The sequence below is a fragment of the Pelophylax lessonae genome (assembly GCF_965119305.1).
Source record: "Pelophylax lessonae genome assembly, chromosome: 4".
Classification (NCBI taxonomy): Eukaryota; Metazoa; Chordata; class Amphibia; order Anura; family Ranidae; genus Pelophylax; species Pelophylax lessonae.
The window spans coordinates 582,789,765-582,805,642 of NC_138771.1; positions in this window are offsets into that span (position 1 = coordinate 582,789,765).

Genomic DNA, 15,878 nt, shown 5'->3' on the forward strand with positions numbered 1-15,878 from the left:
GCTTGTTCGTCGAATAACGAACAAATGTGCTTCTTTGCGGGAAAATTGAGCACCCACATCCATAATGCACTTCGAGTGCGCGGCGCATGCAGTGCATTATGTGATTGGCCAAAGCATGTAACCTGACCTCCATGCCTTGGCCAATCAAATCATCTCTGCCATGATTGGATAAAGGCAGGCTGCCTTTAGCCAATCATGGTTCAGGGGCTAAGTACATGCCCCACACTATATAAAGGCTGCTCGCACAGCAGCCACGTGTAGTGTGACTGTGCAGGCCAGATAGCAAGTAGTTGAGGCAGGGAGAGGACAGTCATTTGCAGTTTATCAGCCAGTGCAGTGTAGTCTAATTGGAGACATTGCTAGCAGTGAATTAGGCTGGGAGAGGCTCGTGTTTTTCAGGCAGGGACAGGGTCGTTTTTTTCAGGCAAGGACAGGATCGTGTTTGAGGCAGGGAGAGGAGAGTCATTTGCAGTTTATCAGACAGTGCAGTGTAGTCTAATTAGAGACATTGCTAGCAGTGAGTTAGGCAGGGAGAGAGATTTGTGCTTTTTACAAGTTAAGAGATCAGACAGTGAAGTATATTCAGTAGTGCAGTATATGCCATAGACTATATACCATATATTGATCTCTATCTATTTATAGAACAATTGATCAGATATCAGGCCATTCATTATCTATCCATCAGTTCAGTGCACCCTATATTGATCTCGATCTATATATAGGACAATTGATTAGATATCAGGCCATTCATTATCTATCCATCAGTTCAGTGTAAGCTATATTGATCTCTATCCACATATAAGACAATTGATTAGAAATCAGGCCATTTATTATCTATCGGTCAGTTCAGTGTCCCCTATATTGATCTCTATCTATATATAGAACAATTGATTAGATATAGTCTAATCAATTGTTCTGAACCTGTCAACCTGCAGGAGCAGGTTCAGAGATGGTTGACGCCACGACAGCTTGAGCCAGGAATGGTTGTATGCGACAATGGCACCAACCTTCTCTCCGCCCTCCGACAGGGATACTTGACACATGTTTCATGCTTGGCACGTGTCCTGAATCTGGCGGTGCAGCATTTCTTGACCAGATACCTGGGCTTCCAAGATCTCCTGAGGCAGGCCAGAAAAGTCTGTGGCCACTTCCTGCGTTCATACAATGCCAGTGCTCGCTTATCTGAAATTCAATGGGAATTCAACCTGCCCACCAAACGCCTCATTTGTGACATGCCCACCAGGTGGAACTCAACATTGGCAATGCTGCAGTGGCTGCACATGCTGCAGAGGGCCATCAATGAGTACCTGTGTGAGTATGGCACAAGGACAGGTTAAAGGAGCTTGATTTTTTTATCGCCACACCAGTGGCTTTTGATAAAGGATGCATGCACCATCCTGTCACCATTTGAGGAGGCCACAAGGATGGTGAGCCGGGATGATGCATGCATCAGTGACACTATCCCTCTAGTCTACCTGCTGGAGCACACGCTTCATGGAATCATGGACAGGGCACTTGAGGCAGAACAGTGGGAGGAAGAGGAGGGCTTCCTTTCCTCACAATGCCCCCTTTATGCAGATATCATTCCTGCAGGGCCACAAAACACACAAGAGGAAGAGGAGGAGAAGGATTGTGGCAGCATGAATGTAGATGATAGCATTCAGCAGTCTTCAAGGGATGGTTTTAATTCCCCAGAAACCCCAGGAGTTGTACGTGGTTGGGGAGAGGTTGCTCCTGACAATGTCATCCTTAGTGACCCAGAGGACTCAGAAGCTCATGCCTCCTCCAACTTACGTTGCATGGGCTCTTTGATTCTGTAAAGCCTGCGAAAGGACCCGAGGATTCATGCTATCAAGGAGAGGGATAATTACTGGTTAGCAACCCTTCTTGATCCACCGGTACAAGGGTAAAGTTGCAGAGCTCATCCTGCCTTCGCAGAGGGAGCAGAGGATGAAACATCTTGAGGAGGCCTTGAAAATAAATTTGTGTACCACCTTTCTAGACACTGGGAGGTTAACATTCTCTGGATGTATTTCTGAGGCATCGTTCAGCCAAAGGAGGAGTGGCGGAGAAGGAGGCTGGCTGACTGATGCCTTTAAACAGTTCTTTAGTCCTCAGCAGCACCCAGGGCTGTTAGGTTTAAGTAACCATTGCCAGCGTCTCCATCATATGTTGCATGACTATCTAGGAGCAAGAGCAGACTTGGAGACCTTTCCAAGTGAGCATCCACTGGGTTACTGGGTCTTGAGGATGGACCACTGGCCAGAACGTGCTCAATATGCAATGGAGCTACTAGCCTGTCCTGCTTCCAGCTTGCTTTCCGAACGGACGTTCAGTGCTGCTGGAGGTTTTGTGATGAAAAAAAGATTGCGTCTGTCCACAGACTCTGTGGACAGCTGACTTTTATCAAAATAATCAGTCCTGTATCAACAGCAGCTATCAAGCCCCTGATGCTGATGTAACTGATTGATTTGCTAGGGGTCTGCTATCCCTTGGAGATTGCATATGCTACCTATCCTATTTCTCAACCTTGATTCTGCTAGCTTCCAACATTGTTTTCGGTTTAGGTCACCACCAACCCCCCAAGGCCTAATTTTTCTGCACTTGTATGACAGGTGCATACAATTTAAATTTCGAATGTAATTTTTAACAGCAGGCCCTGTCCCTGCACCCAGCAAGAGTAACTGTGAGGGGTTACGGTGTTCAGGCACCACCAACACCGAAGGCCCAATTTTTGGCACTTGTATGACAAGTACATGCCATTTCAAATTTGTATGGAATTCTTACCAGCAGGTCCCATTCCTGTGCCCAGTAAGAGTAACTGTGAGGGGTTACGTTGCTCAGGCACCACCAACAGCAAAGGCCCGATTTTTGGCACCTGTATGACAAGTACATGCCATTTCAAATTTGTATGGAATTCTTACCTGCAGGTCCCGTTCCTGCGCCCAGCAAGAGTAACTGTGAGGGGTTACAGTGTTCAGGCCCCACCAACACCAAAGGCCCAATTTCAGTTTCAGTTCCTGCCGATACTAACCTTCCTGGTCCCCATCACTCCAGCAGGTTTGCATAGCCGTCACCCAACCTTGGCCAGGTCAGATGACAGCCCAGCACCCCCCACTAGATCACTGATAAGAACACATACAACATATATGCCTCCCTATTGGAGCAGTGTAAAACACTTCAGACAAACTGAGCTGCACCATTGTAATGTTCTGGTACCTTTGGGTACCCTAATTACTCTTTCATAAGTGTATGCGCCCCACCATTCTCTTTTGGTAAGGTGCGCATACACCTTTAAGACTGATGCTGTCATCACTGAGCGCCGGACTGGATGGCTATTTAGATCGCCGGCTCTCACTCACATGTGTTCGTTCAAACTGCTTTGTGCCTTGATGCTAACCTGTCTTGAAGCTCTCGTGCTTGCAAGCATACCTCGCTGTCGGAACCACGCTGCGCTGATCCCTGTATCCCGCTACCGGATCATCCGCTCTTGCCGAACCTCTCCTCTACTACATTGCTATTAATGATAAGTACCCCACAGGGGAAACCTCTATAACTTTCATACTAAAGCTTACACTATCTAGCTCTGCATACTAAGGACTATTACTACATCTGCATTATCTAAGATTGCTAGCTCTTGAGCCTACTACCACCTGTTCTTGCACTGGGTTGATCTCTCTTGTATGTCCACCTGCTACTCTGTCATCTGCTACCATACATGATTGCTAAACCTATCTGCATCCCATCTGCTACTATCTTACTTTCAAGAACATTTCCTTTCAAGTGTCTGTCATCTACCATCTCTACCCAACCTGTCTCTTCAGCCTATCATCACTGTGTTACTATATACATAAGTCACTCTAGGAAACATCTTATTGAGTGTGTGTATTTACTTGCTGAATTGAGATCATCCACACATGATGAGTCATTGAGAGTTGGGATTGGTGTCTCAGCGTTTCTCTACATGACTACTGAAGTGGAATATTTCTGCAGCTGAAAATCCACATCATACATAAAACGCAGGAGCGTTACAGATTGAACGAACCACAAATGGATTCAGCAGAAATAACCACTCAGATGACACAATTAAAACAGCAAGTAACTGCGTTAATACACGCACTTGCTGAATTAAAAAAAAAGACAATCCGGCTCTGTCGCAGCAGGTAATTAGACTGACACAACTTACCACTGCTCAGTCCCCTGAACCCAAAATAAATCCTCCTTTGGTATTTACAGGCGATCGCAAAAAATTTCGCGAATTTAAAAACGCATGTGAGTTACTTTTCTTGCTAAAACCCCGTACCTACCTTACTGATCACATTAAGGTTTGTACTATTATTTCTTACCTAACAGGCGATCCTCGGGCCTGGGCAGACTCTCTTTTTGAGAAAAGCGACCAGCTTCTCAACTCCTATGCCTTGTTCCTAGCAGAACTCACTAGCCTATATGATGATCCCAATAGGCAGAGTACTGCCGATCTTCAATTAAGATCCTTGAAACAAGGTGGGAGACCTGTAGAAGACTTTGTCACAGAATTCAAGAGATGGACCCTTGATTCAGAATGGAATGATGCATCTCTGAAAACCCAATTTAGGCTTGGCCTATCAGAGGCCGTTAAAGACGAGCTCGCCCGAGCGGATCTGCCAAAAACCCTGGATGCATTGATACAACTCAGTATCACCATAGATAGAAGACTACGAGAAAGAAAGGCTGAGAAAATGGGAATTCCATTATCCAGTTCTTCTCGGATTTCGGCCGTTGACCCCGTTCCTATGAAGGTAGGAACCATACGCCCACCTCTATCAATTATGGAAAGAGCCAGAAGACGATCTGGTAATCTCTGCTTGTACTGTGCATCCCCGGATCACAAGATAAACGTCTGTCCCCTAGTCTACAAAAAGAAGGGTGAGTGTTCACATGCCCTCCTAGGGGAATTGACAACTTCAATCACTAACCCTTATCTTTCTGTTTGCTTAACATTACAGTGGGACCAGAACAGGATTACTACTAAGGCCATGATTGACACAGGATCTTGTGGAAATTATATTGACATACGTTTTGCTGCTTTAAATAAAGTTCCTATTATTTCTAAACTTAAACCTGTTTCAGTGAGTCTTATTAACGGTGTTCCTTTATCCTCTGGTCCGATCACTGATCAGACACAGGCACTCCTAGTCACTACTAACGGGTCTCATATGGAGACCACTACCTTCGATCTAATACCTTCACCCCACTTTCCTATTGTTTTGGGACTTCCCTGGTTGCACAGACTTCAACCAACCATAGATTGGAAGGAACGGACCCTGACCTTCCTCTCTTGCTATTGCGAGGGTACGTGTAACCTCCCGTCTTTCGGGAAGATCCTGTCTGTGGTGACAGATGAGATTGCACCACTATGTTATCAGGATCTCTCTGAGGTTTTTCTTGAGAAAAATGCTCAAGCACTACCTCCCCATCGAGACTATGATTGTAGCATTGATCTACTCCCAAATAGCAAATTGCCGTTCGGTCATGTTTATCCTCTTTCACAGGATGAACTTTCCCATCTCAAAGACTATTTGGATGAGAATTTGGAAAAAGGTTTTATTAGACCTTCCACTTCTTCCACAGCAGCAGGACTCTTTTTTTGTCCGCAATAAGGACTCCAGTCTCAGGCCTATCATCGACTATAGGCAATTGAATGCTATTACAATAAAAGATCGCTATCCTCTACCGCTTATCCCTGATTTCATTGAGCAGGTGCGTGGAGCTACCTATTTTTCAAAATTGGACCTGAAAGGAGCATACAATCTCATTCGAATCCATGATGGACACGAGTGGAAGACTGCATTCAGAACCAGATACGGATTGTTCGAATATCTTGTAATGCCATTCCGGCTATGCAACTCCCCTGCAGTTTTTCAACGATTTATAAACGATATTTTCAGAGACTTACTAGATGTCTGTGTTGTGGTATATCTGGACGATATACTTATATATTCACGATCCCTGTCTGAACACATAAGACATGTAAGACTAGTATTATCGAGATTGCTTGCACACAACCTTTATGTAAAACTGAAAAAATGCTTGTTTCATAAAGAAGAGGTACTCTTTCTAGGCTACATCATATCCAAAACAGGAATCGAGATGGACACGAGTAAGATATCCTGCATTCAGGATTGGCCTACACCAACCACACGCAAGGCGCTACAGCGATTCCTTGGATTTTCGAATTTCTACAGGAAGTTCATTAGAAACTTCTCTGCCATTGTGAGACCCCTCACACAGCTCACTAGCATTAAAAAACCATTCAAATGGTCAGATGAAGCAAATAAAGCTTTTCACCTGTTAAAGACAAGGTTTACTTCTGCTCCCATACTACGCCATCCAGACCCATCCCTCCTATACATTCTGGAAGTAGATGTGTCAAACATGGCAGTAGGAGCAATACTCTCCCAACGACCAACTCACACTTCACCCCTTCATCCAGTCGCCTTTTTTTCTAAATCCCTAAGCAGTCCCGAGATAAATTACCCCGTGGGTGAAAAGGAACTGCTTGCTATAAAATTGGCTCTGGAGAATTGGCGACATCTACTCGAAGGCACCCAATTACCAATACTTATATACACGGACCATAAAAATCTCCAATATCTTCAGACTAACAAAACTCTCTCGCACCGACAGGTACGATGGTCACTATTCTTTTTAAGGTTTAACTTCATAGTGACCTACACACCTGCAGATAAGAACAAAAAAGCGGATGCACTATCACGACTAACTGAAGAAAACTACTTTGAAATCCCTTCCGTTCCTATAATACCTCACAAACGCATTATTGGAGTTGTCCGTTCCTTGAAGGAAGAGGTTTTGCATGGTATAAGTTTGGATTCACCCCCACCACAACTAAATACTGATGCAGAAGGCTTCCTCTACTACAACGACAAACTTTACATACCACCTACCATACGCACCAAGATCTTGGAATTATCGCATGATGTGCCTATGGCAGGACATATGGGTATGACAAAGACTCTTAATCTGATTACCAGGCAATTCTGGTGGCCTGACATGAAAACATCTATACAAAAATTCGTCTCTTCATGCAATGTCTGTGCCAGGTCCAAAATTGACACTACGAGACCATCCGGTCTACTATGCAGTCTACCAATACCCCAAACTCCATGGGAAGTTGTGTCCTTGGACTTTATAGTGGAATTGCCTCCTTCCAAAGGATTTAATACCATCTTAGTGTCAGTGGACCATCTGACAAAAATGGCACATTTCATTGCTATTCGCAGACTACCTTCGTCCAAACAAACGGCAGAACTCCTGATGAAACATGTCTTTAAGTTACATGGTATCCCAAAAACTCTTCTGTCTGACCGTGGATCACAATTTATTTCCAAGTTCTGGCAAGAACTATGTCACATACTACGGATCGAGCGGAAGCTCACTTCTCCTTACCATCCGCAGACCAACGGACAGACTGAAAGAGTCAACCAATGCATCGAGCAATATTTACGTTGTTACACTTCTTACCAACAGGATGATTGGGTGGATCTTCTCCCTCTGGCAGAATTTGCCTACAACAACGTAACCCACAGTACGACCAAGCAGAGTCCGTTCTACTTGAACTATGGGTTTCATCCCTCTATTCTTCCACCACGCATCCTTCCTTCAAATAACCCAGTAGCTTCAGACTATCTTACCCAAATAAAGGACTCTCTGGGTTTGCTTAATACTACCATTGCACACGCTCATAGTCAACAAAAGAAGTACTATGATCTTCGCAGAAGACCTTCTCCTCAGTACGCTATCGGGGACCTCGTTTGGCTCTCAACAAAAAATTTTAAGACTGAAAATCCCTAGCAAAAAGCTTGGACCTCTGTTCTTGGGACCTTTCCCAATCAAGAAACTTATTGGAAAAGCTGCAGTACAGCTTACATTGCCAATAGACCTCAAAATACATCCCATTTTCCATGTGTCGCTACTGAAGCCCCATGTTCCTGACCAAGGAATAAGGCCTACTATCCCACCTCCTCCTCCTGTACAAGTTGAAGGTGGAGAAGAATACAAGATAAAAGAGATTCTGGATTCTCGTATCCACAGAGGAAGACTTCAGTACTTGGTTCGATGGAAGAACTATGGGCCCCAAGACGACACCTGGCTAAACACCTCTGACATACATGCCTCTAGATTAATCCGCAATTTTCATGCGAAGTACCCAGACAAACCAGCTCCAGAGGCCTTCAGGAGCCGGCCTTAAGGGGGGGGTACTGTAATGTTCTGGTACCTTTGGGTACCCTAATTACTCTTTCATAAGTGTATGCGCCCCACCATTCTCTTTTGGTAAGGTGCGCATACACCTTTAAGACTGATGCTGTCATCACTGAGCGCCGGACTGGATGGCTATTTAGATCGCCGGCTCTCACTCACATGTGTTCGTTCAAACTTCTTTGTGCCTTGATGCTAACCTGTCTTGAAGCTCTCGTGCTTGCAAGCATACCTCGCTGTCGGAACCACGCTGCGCTGATCCCTGTATCCCGCTACCGGATCATCCGCTCTTGCCGAACTTCTCCTCTACTACATTGCTATTAGTGATAAGTACCCCACAGGGGAAACCTCTATAACTTTCATACTAAAGCTTACACTATCTAGCTCTGCATACTAAGGACTATTACTACATCTGCATTATCTAAGATTGCTAGCTCTTGAGCCTACTACCACCTGTTCTTGCACTGGGTTGATCTCTCTTGTATGTCCACCTGCTACTCTGTCATCTGCTACCATACATGATTGCTAAACCTATCTGCATCCCATCTGCTACTATCTTACTTTCAAGAACATTTCCTTTCAAGTGTCTGTCATCTACCATCTCTACCCAACCTGTCTCTTCAGCCTATCATCACTGTGTTACTATATACATAAGTCACTCTAGGAAACATCTTATTGAGTGTGTGTATTTACTTGCTGAATTGAGATCATCCACACATGATGAGTCATTGAGAGTTGGGATTGGTGTCTCAGCGTTTCTCTACATGATTACTGAAGTGGAATATTTCTGCAGCTGAAAATCCACATCATACATAAAACGCAGGAGCGTTACAACCATGAGCAGACCTCACTAATGGATCCTGCTCTCCGGTAGGCAGAGTGCAACATAGATTTACCTGGCAATCTCTCTGGTAAGCAGAAAACTATACTCCCTCTCTAGCACCTACAGTATCTCACAAACATGAGTACAACCCTCTCATTTTTGTAAATATTTTGTTATCTTTTTGTGTGACAACACTGAAGAAATTACACTTTGTTACAATGTAAAGTAGTGATTGTACAGCTTGTATAACAGTGTAAATTTGCTGTCCCCTCAAAATAACTCAACACACAGCCATTAATGAAAAAAATCGCTGGCAAAAAAAGTGAGTACATCCCTAAGTGACCATGTCCAAATTGGGCTCATAGTGTCAATATTTTGTGTGGCATGGAGTTCACCAGAACTTCACAGGTTTCCTCTTCCACTCCTCCATGACGACATCACGGAGCAGGTGGATGTTAGAGACCTTGCGCTCCTCCACCTTCATTTTGAGGATGCCACACAGATGCTCAATAGGGTTTAGGTATGGAGACATGCTTGGCCAGTCCATCACCTTTACACTCAACTTCTTTAGCAAGGCAGTGGTCATCTTGGAGGTGTGTTTGGGGTCGTTATCATGCTGGAATACTGCCCTGCAGCCCAGTCCCATAGGGAGGGGATCATGCTCTGCTTCAGTATGTCACAGTACATGTTGACATTCATGGCTCCCTCAACAAATTGTAGCTACCCAGTGCTGGCAGCACTCAAGCAGCCCCAGATCATGACACTCCCACCACCATGCTTGGCTGTAGGCAAGCCACACTTGTCTTTGTACTCCTCACCTGGTTGCCACCACACAACACATGGTTCCAGTAATCCATGCCTTAGTCTGCATGCCTTCAGCAAACTGTTTGTGGGCTTTCTTGGGCATCATCTTTAGAAGAGGCTTCCTTCTGGGACGACAGCCATGCAGACCAATTTGATGCACTGTGCGGCGTATGGTTTGAGCACTGACAGGCGACCCCCTACCCCTTCAACCTCTGCAGCAATGTTGGCAGCACTAATACATCTTTTTTCCTAAGACAACCTCTGGATATGACGCTGAGCACATGCACTCAACTTCTTTGGTCGACCATTGGCGAGGCCTGTTCTGAGTGCAACCTGTCCTGTTAAACAGCTGTTTGGTCTTGGCGACCATGCTTCACCTCAGTTTCAGGGTCTTGCCAATCTTCTTATAGCCTAAGACATCTTTATGAAGAGCAAAAATTCTTTTTTTCAGATCCTCAGGGAGTTCTTTGCCATGAGGTGCCATGTGGAACTTGTAGTGACCAGTATGAGAGAGAGAGAGAGCAATAACACCAAATTTAACACACCTGCTCCCCATTCACACCTGAAACCTTGTAACTCTAATGAGTCACATGACACCGGGGAGGGATAAATGGCTAATTAGGCCCAATTTGGACATTTTCACTTAGGGGTGTACTCACGTTTGTTGTCAGCGGTTTAGACATTAATGGCTGTGTTGAGTTATTTTGAGGGAACAGCAAATTTACACTGTTATACAAGCTGTACACTCACTACTTTACATTGTAGCAAAGTGTCATTTCTTCAGTGTTGTCACATGAAAAGATATAATAAAATATTTACAAAAATGTGAGGGGTGTACTCACTTTTGTGAGATACTGTACAAGGAATATCCTGCCCCAGCTGGTTATTTGGCATGGAGGAGGAGGGAGGGAGTGGGCTGTCATTTACCACTGTGTCTATGCCCACATGTGCGACTGTATAGTCACATGGGAGCTCAGAAGTGATAGGGAGGAAATGCTCAGCATAGAAATTCACTGAAAACTGAGCATGTGCAGAGTTGCCAACACTGATCTGTAAAATCGCTAGCTGAATTGGGGACATGAACAAAGGGAAGAAATAGAGGGCAGCAGGATCAACCAGGTTTTTGCAGAATACAGAAAATGGATCTCAAAGTGAATGAATGAGTATATACAGCATGTAATAATCCTTTTATTAATAGTTTTTTTATGATGTGGGTTTAATGACACTTGAACTGGACACGAGTAGGCTGGGAGTGCCTATGTAAGGGATGTATTATCTAACAAAGTACAGTAGGTATGGGGAAACAGGGAAAAATACCAAAGCACAAACATAAATAATCAGACTGCTCTGGCAGCACTATGAACTCTGCATTATTTGAGATTAACAGATAAAGCAGATCATGATTTAAAAAAAAAATAAAAAAATGTATCGCATGTTAAGATGCAACAAATCACACATGCATTAATGCACTGGATCCGACCACCTAGGTGTTAATGGTCAATTAATGTTTCCCACAGTCCCCTGAGTGGCAGCCACCCACTGAAAAACTTTCCTTCACCCTGCATCTAAGTTCTTCATTGTCCAGCCATGCCCGGCATCTCCTTTTGCTAACCACAAACTTTAAAGTACATGAACTCCCAAATATAATTTGCTAAAGCACTGTGTTTTATATACATGGATTTACAAAATGACCATGTATTTTTATTACAAATTTCACAGGTTGTTCATGCTTTGCTGCTGATCTCCTGCAGCCTCTTTCCAGCCACTTTCTGCACTTTGACAATGGTTCCACGGCATTTCCCTGGATTTGTTTTCTGGTGACAACAGTGTACCATGCTTGTGCAATGTGTGTCAACGCAGCGACTTCTAGTCTCTCTAAAGGCCCGTACACACGTACCGATCGTCATCATACAAACGTTGGCGGACGAAAGATCTGCCGATTGTACGCTTGTTAGTATGGTGCCTCCAACAGCTGTCTGCGCACATTCTGCGGACAAGAGTCTTTCTTGCAAACATAAAAATTTTTGTATGCCGACACCAGAACGGACGATTGTTCGCCAGTCAGTACAGAAATCAGCCGACAGACCGCAGATTTGCAAGACTGGGCATGCTCAGAAAAGAAAAAACACAGGGAAAGTTAACCATTACATGACATCACTTCTGCAGTCAGCTGAAGTCGGCGGACAAAATTCTTGTGCTGTCTTTGCACTTTTCAACAGACATCGACATCCCGGGGAGAAAAGACGAACGTTTGTATGACGACGATCGGTACGTGTGTACGGGGCTTTAGGAAAGTATGTGACAATACAACAATGCAGAAAAATTAGAAAGGCAGGGATATTGTATTGTTGTCACCCCATTACAGGAAATGCCAGAACAAGGACCTTTTTGGCAGGATCACCAGGAATCTTTGCAAGAAAATCTGCAAATTCAAATCTATTGAAAATTACTTTTGAAATTACATAAACATGTTAAAGCTAAAGGCTTTAGTAAATGTGATTAAATACACGTTAAGGGCTCCTTTACACTAGCAGTTGGAGAGACAGAAAAACCCTGCAGTTGAGTCGTGATCCCCCCCCCCCCCCCCCTTTATCCCTTTTAGCTGTAGAGGCAGCGACTGGGGATGTACACATGCTGTGTAAACCCCCTGTTGCTACTCAGCCAAGTTCTAACACTAGTTTGGAATTCAAGGGGTTAAAGCAGGTGGCAAGGAGACGATACAACACCTCCTCACCACCCGTCAAATGCTCTCTGAAGGGCGATCCAAACGTTGGATCAAAGCTAATGTGAATAAGCCCTAAAGCAAAACTACAGGCAAGCAGCTAAATATACAAACGAAATGCATATAAGGGAACTATTTCACATGACAAAAGATTTGTATTATGTCCATTCAGTTCTGAGATTTACACAGCTCTGCCACACAGCACAGCCTTGCCTGGCACAGTGGAAGACCTGATTTTACCTGTTTCAGTTAAAGTATCCAAGCCAAAAACCAAGAATGTAATAAATTGCAATTTACCAATCCTTACATGTGATGACATCATTATTTTTCTTCTTTTTTTAGGCTATCTTTATTTTATTTTCACCAGACAATCTGATTTTTTTTTAACTCTCTTTAACAGACCAAGCTGTCCAGCAAATATGGCAGTTAGGAGGTTTAGGTCCAGCAAATATGGCAGTTAGGAGGTTTAGGTCCAGCAAATATGGCGGTTATGAGGTTGAAGCAAACATTTAACACAGACAGGAATGCTCTTGTTCAGCTCTTGTTCATTTATGTAAAATCTTTATCCTAAAAGGCTAGAAAAAAATGTTTCTGTAAACTTGTGTAGCATCCTCCTAGGTAGGTGCTAGGAAAACACATTTGGTGGTTCTGTTCTGCTTATCAGGATAGCTAGATCTATTACTTTAGCCTGTCCCATGTTTCCAGGTGATATTTATTGGGTCTAGGGGAGTCTCCCCACTGTATCCAATGAGGGAGCTTGTTGGACAGTGGAGGAAACCTGACCAATAGTGCACCAGGGCTTATGTCTGTCCCAGTGGGTGGGCATTGCTGCAATGCATCCTGGGATTGGTTATAAGTCTGAAGGGAGCATGTGACAGGGTGTCTTTTGGCGGGAGCAGTCCCAGGAGGGGGTGGACGGCTGTCACTCCTCTTGCTGATGTGAGGTGGTTCAGGCAGTCGGCCTAGTGAACCAGGTGTGGAGCTGAGCTGCAGAGGATCCAGAGTGCTGACTAGTGGAGCTGTTGGGCAGAAGACTTTGGGAAAAACAGTATCGTGAGTACTGAGGGATCTGCTCAAGGGTCTGCCTAGGAAAGGAGACCACTCCAGAGAAGTCAGGGGATCAAGGAGCCAGCTCACACAGATTGTTACAGGAAAGGGGTGCCAAGTAGTTAACCCTAAAGTTTAGGGACAAAGGGGGTGCCAGGAAGGGCCCTGAAGTTGTTCTGCAGTACAGTGCAGTTTACCTCAGGATACAGTTTACCTCAGAAAGTTCATTCAGTCCTGCGTCGCAGCTTGTGACGGACTGAAGCAGCGGCCTAGCTGTGACTAGCTATATTCAGCATTGCTCAGCGTCACACAGCGTTAATCAGCGCTATTCAGCTATATTCAAATTGTTCCGGCCTATTGTGCATAGTTCTTTAACCACTTCTGGATCGGAAGATTTCCCCCCTTAATGACCAGGCCATATTTTGCTATTTGGCACAGCGTGATTTTAACGGACACTTGCGCGGTCGTACGACGCTGTACCCAAATAAAATTGACGTCTTTTTTTTCCCCACAAATAGAGCTTTCTTTTGGTGGTATATTATCACATGTGTGATTTTTATTTGTTTGCGCTATAAACAAAAAAAGAGTGACAATTTAAAAAAAAAAACTATATTTTTCACATTCTGCTATATGACATTCCCAAAAATAAATGTAAAAATCACATTTTTTTTAACATTTTAGGCCAATTTGTTTTTTTGCTACATATTTTTGGTAAAAAAAAAAAAATGGCAATAAGCGTATTTTGATTGCTTTGCGCAAAAGTTATTGTGTCTACTAACTACAGGAAAGATTTATGTAATTTCTATTGGTTTTTTTTTTACTAGTAATGGCGGCGATCTGTGATTTTTTTTACGGGACTGCGAAATTGCGGCGGACAGATCGGACCCCTAACTGACATTTTTGACACTTTTTGCACTGTGAGAGCTGGTTCACACTACCACGACCAGAAAGTCGCCCCGTGACTTGAAGAGACTTATTTAGAGACTTGGAAGAGACTTATGCACTACTTTGAAGAGACCTGCGACTTTGTCTTTGGGGAATGCCTGGCTAATCTCTTTCTTCTTCCTGGAAAGTCTGATAACAAGTCGCTTCAATTAAGATAAGGAGGCGACTCCCATTGAAGTATATGGGACAGTCGATCACAGGTCGCCTCAAAGTAGTACAGGACCCTTTTCTGAAGTCGGAGCGACTTCAGTAGTGCCAATTAAGACGGCACTGATTGATTAACATTGCTTTTGTTATGTCAAGCGACCTGGGGCTACACAAGTCGCCTCACAAGTCGTGCTAGTGTGAATGGGCTCTTACTGTAATAATGACACTGGCAGGGAAGGGGTTAATACTATTGGTGATCAAGGGGTTAAATGTGAACCTAGGGGAGTGATTCTAACTGTTGGGGGGTTAAGCTTTTGAAATGATCATAGAGACATGCTATCCTATATAGCAGGATCGCATAGTCTCTGTGATCATTGCAGAATGGACGGCTGTGTTTACATCAGCCAACCGTCCTTTTCTGTCAGCGGGGGGAGATCGCCGGTGTCAGGCGGAAATCGGAGCCACCTGACACCCGCACTACTGGCTTCCCCACTGACGATCGAAAGCAGGAGTGCGCCGCCGGCGGTGCACGCTCGCCCTCTAGCTCCTCCCAGGAGAGATGACGCCTATTAACGTGATTTTGCTTGCAGCTGCCACACTGCTGACATAAACAGACAGTGCGCCGACAGGAAATGGTTAAGTTGGAATATCCCATTCATCCCTTCTCCAATCCAAGTTCCTAATAAAACCTAAAAACCAAAGATACTGGACTGCTTCTTGTCTGAGGTAAAACACTTGGAAAAATTCCAGACTGTTCTGTTGTTGCTAATGGTAACCCAGGGGAACCCACACACAGCAGCTCCCATGGGAGTAGTGCTACACTTGCTTAATCACTTCTGGACCGGTAGGATTTACCCCCTTAATGACCAGGCCATTTTCTGCGATTCGGCACTGCATTATTTTAACGAACAATTGCACGTTCGTGCGACGCTGTACCCAAATAAAATTGATGTCATTTTTTTCCCACAAACAGAGCTTTCTTTTGGTGGTATTTGATCACCTGTGCAAATTTTTATTTTTTGCACTATAAACAAAAAAAGAGCGACAACTCTGAAAAAAAGAAAAGGACTGCAGCACAACTGACTGGCTGCTTGTGCTGACTCTCCCTCTCCCAGTCTGAGAGTTACTGTACAA